A 6,000-nucleotide genomic window follows, 5' to 3' on the forward strand; every position below is an offset into this window, starting at 1 on the left:
CTTTATTTTTTCATCCTCTTTGCGCCTTAGTCCAAGTTCCTAGCTTCCAACATCCAATTTTCTTCCTTTCTGATCCAAGCATGTATTTTCCTACTAATACACAAAACATTGCAAATTAAGTATCTTTTGTCCTGATAATGAGCACAATTAAGTCTAAAATATTAAGATATGATAATATATATATATATATATATATATATATATATATATATATATATATATATATATAATAGTAGCGTACACCCACGATGCGATGGTGACGATTTGTTTCATTCTGGCTATTAATTTACAAATGAAATTTAGTGTCATTTCAGCGGTCGTCATCTTGTTTCTTTCGACTTGTTTCATTTCGGTGATTTGTTCCTTTCGGCGATCAGATGTCTCTAGACGGGCGGCAAATAGTAATTTGCCTCCATTACTCTTTCTTTAGCAGCGGACGGCGATTACTTTCATTTAACGAATAATGTTAAGATGATAAATTTCCACTTTATTTGTTTCATTTCGAATTGAAAAGGTAAAATATGTTATATTATATATAATAATATTGAACTACATTTAAAATAAAAGATATTGCCGTTTTTCGAGAGTATACATGACATAACAATATGAACTTTTAAATATTAAATTATATATCGTTTTTTCTATTTTTTTTCATTCTTTTGCGTTTTGTTTTCAGTGTGGTAAAATTCATTCTTTTTTATATTTGTATTAATAAGGCTTATTAATAGTAAATAATAAAGTGTCACACCCCTAAACCAGACGGTGGAAACGTCTGGGGGCTGACGTGACTATCAATTGAAATATCATTACAATGAATATACATGAAACATAACACATTCATAACCAAACATTACATAGTACAACTGGCATTGTTCACATCAAGTACATTATTTATATTACATAATCCCAAAATATTAAATGTTTGATGTTTAACAATATCACAAAAGAAACTTTCATTACACACTTGATGCTTTCTCGTTCTAATGGTTACTTGAGAATACAAGTTATTTTGAAAACGATCAAAATATATAATGTTGGTGAGTTCATAAGTATGTTTGATGTAAAGTAGTTTATGTCGCTTGTAAAACCAATAAAATCCGATATTCTCTGTAAAAAGACTGTTTATGAAAAATGTTGCGAAGATCCCATAAGTGTATGTGTGTGTGATTTAAGACATGAGAAATGAATAACTTTCATATTTTATCATTGTATAAACAGTATATGTTTATAATAAATACCGTTGTTACCCCCGGAAAACCCGATGTTTTCCGTTTTAAAATAGTATGGCGATTTTTGTATTATTGAATAATTTCTCGTACGTTTACTATATATGAATTCGCCTTCCCAGATAATGAAATGAGTAACGGATCTCGATGTGAGTCGTTATATATGAATTCGCCTTCCCAGATAATGAAATGAGTAACGGATCTCGATGTGAGTCGTTATAACCATACATGATGATGACTATTTCGCCTGCCTTAGCATTTGTGAAAATGTCGGATTTGATCAAGGTTTTGTCATCCTAGACTGGCCGAGTCTAACTGTAGCGAACAACTTAGGTGTAGGGGAGTCACCCCCGTATAGATCTATAAACAAACTCTCACTCTCCCTCCGGGAGACTCTGATTATAACTACAGGTTACGCCCAAACACTTGTTGGTGCTGAACGACGTTTCTCAATAAATCCAAACTGATAGTCTATGAATATGAATAACCTTGTCCATAATTGTTTAATGTTTTTGTGATTATTAAGTGGGCCTAACAAACATGAGTGAGGACCATGACGGACTGTAGGTCATGTATCTTATTCTAGGCCTTCGAGCATACGACAGCCCGTTAAAACCCATTAAGCTTGTGATGAATGTTTGGGACCACATTAGTAATACAAATGGGCCACTGAGGCCCAATAGCATTTAAAAGTTAATGGAGGTCTAAAAAACACGTAACTGGGCCACCAAGACCCATTAAGCATATTTTAATTATAATGGGTCCAAGAGATTATGAAATTAGGTCACGAAGGCCCAATAAGCACAAATAGGGAACAATGGGCCCAATTATCGTATCATGTATTTGTTTGTCTATATAACTAGTGACATAGGATTCGTTTTACTTTGATTACTTATTTACGAAGCAAAAACACCCGATGTTCGATTTATAAAGACGTTATGTTTTAACGATATATGTATATATACTTCGTGTCCATAAGTTAGAAATTGTTGTATTCTTGACATATCTGATCAAAATGTTTATTTGGTCATTTCAGCCCATTCTTCACCAAAAGTAACATTTTCAGCCCCTTTTAAATAAAATGACATTTTTAGTCCTTTTTAAATGAAAACTGACATTTTTGGTCCTTAAGTTTATTCTCTTGGCATTTTCGGCCCAAAATATTTATTAAAATAGAGTTTCAACCCAAGTTATAAACTTTGAACATTTTCAATCCTTTGTTTACAAAATTTTACTATTTTGACCCAAATTTCGAAAATTTTACATTTTTAACCGAAAATCCAAAATGTTTGCATTTTAGTCCTTTTTGATAAATAAGGCCATGTTAACCCCTGGAATAGGTTCATTTACGTTTATAGCCCCTGTTTAGAGAAAACTTTCCATTTCAGCCCCCTTAAATTTGATTTTTCGCATATTTGGGCCTAAATAGCTGAAAAGCCCAAATTTAAGCCCTATAGGCTAAAATTTACATTTTTAGTCCTTTAAAAAGCATAATATTAATAAAAGCTCTTATTTTAGCTGTTTTAACCTCTTGTTCTGTAACATCCCGAAATTCAGGTAAAGCTATTTAACCCTTCTATTTTGTCAAGTTGTCAAGATTGGTCCCTTGAGAGAGTTCTTGTGGCAAATGAGTAAGCTGGGCGTACTGGGGAGTACGCTGCGCGTACTCATGCGCTTAATTTGGACGCCGACTCGCCTGGGTACGCTGGGCGTACATGGGGTTACGCTGGGCTATGATATGCTATGATATGATATGCGCCCGAACGGTGAATCCCCAAAATACCCTTACGTGATGTGTTTTCAGATATGCTATGATATGTTATGCATGCTAGAGTAGGCTGGGTATTCATATTAGGACTAGAGTGGCTTGATTTGTGATGCCTTAGCCTAGGAGATCACTGCTCCTATGAGATGCCTTGAGAGTGAGTAGGTAGCAGTGAGGAGCTTATGAGAGGTCTTCTGGAGAGTAACCAATGAATAGCGAGAATAGAGTACTTGTGATCTGGGATCCAAGGAGGAGGACTTGGGGTGAATACTAATGCAGTGTGTTCGGTAGTATAGGGCCCGTACTACTAGAGACACCGGATCAGTGAGCAGTCCAAGTAAGAATCCTTAGGATACTAGGGGACAAGTAGGGTTGCGTTATCGAGTACGAGTATGCTCGAACGAGTATCTGATGTTTTTATGTTGTATTTCAGAGACACCATGGTTGGGACACGGCACACACCTGAGAGCAGCAGTGTCAGTGATGAGGAGATCCACCGGTTGATTCATGAGGAAGTGGTTGCGGCCATACGAGCTGAGATACCATAGATGTTCGGGTCTATCAAGACCACGTTGATCGAGACTTTTGATGAGCGGTATACCGCTCTTACTGATGTTGTTGTTGCTGCGGCCACCGCTGCTGCCAGACCGCAGGGAGGCGATTCGTTGCTGTACCGGGATTTCAGCAACACGAAGCCACCAAAGTTTGATGGGACGCAGGATCCGATCACTACTATGAGATGTATTATGGATGTTGAGGGGTGTTTCTATACTTGCTCGTGTCCGGAGCATTTGAGGGTGCGGTTTGCGTTGAAGACGAAGGACTGGTGGAAGTTTGTATCGGCCGATTTCACCCCAGCTGAGCTTATTGCGGTGACCTGGGACAGGTTCACCACTATGTTTCGTGATGAGTACGTTCCCCCTGTGGAAAGGGAACGACTGGCTCAGGAGTTTTTGACCCTCAAGCAGGCTACTTATTCAGTTATTGTGGTTACTCAGAAGTTTCATGAGAGGGCGATGTTTTGCCCTGAACAGGTGTCTACCGAGTAGGCTTACATGAGTCGATATCTGAGTGTTCTCAAGAGAGATATCCGTGAGTTCGTGGTGAACTCGAATTACCGGACATTTTCCGAACTCCGGGAAAATGCTCGGAAAAGGGAGATCAAGCTAGAGACTCGGGCCAGGGAGGAGGGGGAGTCTTAGGGAAGGGATCGGCGACCGGCACAATCTCAGCTGGTAGCCAAGCGGGCAAAGCCTGCTGATTCGAGATATGGGGGTACGAAGGGCCGCACTTGTGGAAAGTACGGCAAGAGTCACGAGGGGACGTGGAGAGTTGGAGTATGTTACAAGTGTGGGAAATAAGGCCATTACGCGAGGGATTGCCCCAAGGGATTCTCGGTTTGCTTTCATTGCAACCAGACCGTCCATCGGAAGGCCGAGTGCCCTCAGCTACATCAGGTATCAGCGCAGGGATCTGCACCTGCTGTTAGAGCTACCGAGGTTCGGCCACCGAAGGCTGAGGCACTGAAGGCTTGCGGGAGAGCCTTCCAGTTGACAGCATAGGAGGTCCGCGCAACACCCGACGTTGTGGTTGGTATGTATTCTTTCCTCTATTTATTTTGTGTCTGAGATATTGTTCTTATATTATGATATGCGTAGGTATGTATTCTTTCCTCTATTTATTTTGACTCGAGTGCGAGTCGATCTTTTGTGTCGTTAGCTTTTAGTCACCATATCAGTATTTGTCGAGAGGAATTGATTCGACCTCATCGGGTTTCCATAGCTGACGAGCGAGCGGTTTATGCTACTGAGGTGATTCGGGGATGTGTACTCGAGATCTTCGGTGTTGAATTCCCGATTGATCTGGTTCCGATTGTGATGGGGGACGTTTGTGTTATAGTGGGCATGGATTGGTTGAACCGTTTTGGGGCTGTTATAGACTGCGAGCGACAGTTGGTGATGATACGAGACCCTAGTGGGGGAGTGCTTATGGTGTACGGCGAGGGTACCCGTCCTGAGTCAGCATTTTGTTCGGATGCTAGGGCGAGGCAGAGTCTACAGTAAGGTTGTATAGGGTTTGTGGCCTATGTGATGGACACACGAGTGGCAGCGGAGAGGCTAAAATTGGTTGATGAGGTACCGATAGTGCGAGAGTTCCTCGATGTTTTCCCCGAGGAGCTGCCGGGTGTGCCTCCCGAGAGGCAGGTGGAGTTTCGCATTGATTTAGTTCCGGGAGCGGCGCCTATTGCTAAGGCACCCTATCGCCTTGTGCCGCCGAGATGCAAGAGTTATCCTCACAGCTCCAGGAGCTGCTGGGGAAGGGATTTATCAGACCAAGTAGCTCGCCTTGGGGAGCGCCGATCCTTTTTGTCAAAAAGAAGGATGATTCACACCGGGTGTGTATTGATTACCGAGAGTTGAACAAGTTGATGGTCAAGAACCGTTATCCCTTACCGAGGATCGATGACCTGTTCGTTCAATTTGACAGAGCATCTTGGTTCTCCAAGATTGATCTGAGGTCTGGGTATTATCAGATGAGAGTGCAGGATGAGGATATCCAAAAGATGGCGTTCAGAACTTGTTATGGGCATTACGAGTTCGTGGTGATGCCTTTTGGGCTCACCAATGCACCGACAGCGTTCATGGATCTAATGAACAGGGTATGCAGGCCGATGTTGGATCGTTCGGTGATCGTGTTCATCGATGACATATTGGTTTATTTGAGATCTAAAGAGCAGCATGAGGAACATCTGAGAGAGATTCTCGGGGTGTTGAGGGTGGAGAGGCTTTACGCTAAGTTCTGCAAGTGTGATTTCTGGTTGCGAGAGGTCCAGTTCTTGAAACACCTCGTCAACCGAAATAAGTTATTGGTCGAGTCGGCCAAGATTGAGGCAGTGATGAGTTGGGAGGTGCCGAGATCCCCTTCGGAGATCAGGAGTTTCCTGGGGTTGGCTGGTTATTATCGGAGATTCATCCAGGATTTCTCCAGGATTGTTGTTCCTCTCACCAA

The sequence above is a fragment of the Lactuca serriola genome, chromosome 6 (assembly GCF_051521515.1).
Source record: "Lactuca serriola cultivar US96UC23 chromosome 6, Lser_US96UC23_V15, whole genome shotgun sequence".
Taxonomy (NCBI): domain Eukaryota; kingdom Viridiplantae; phylum Streptophyta; class Magnoliopsida; order Asterales; family Asteraceae; genus Lactuca; species Lactuca serriola.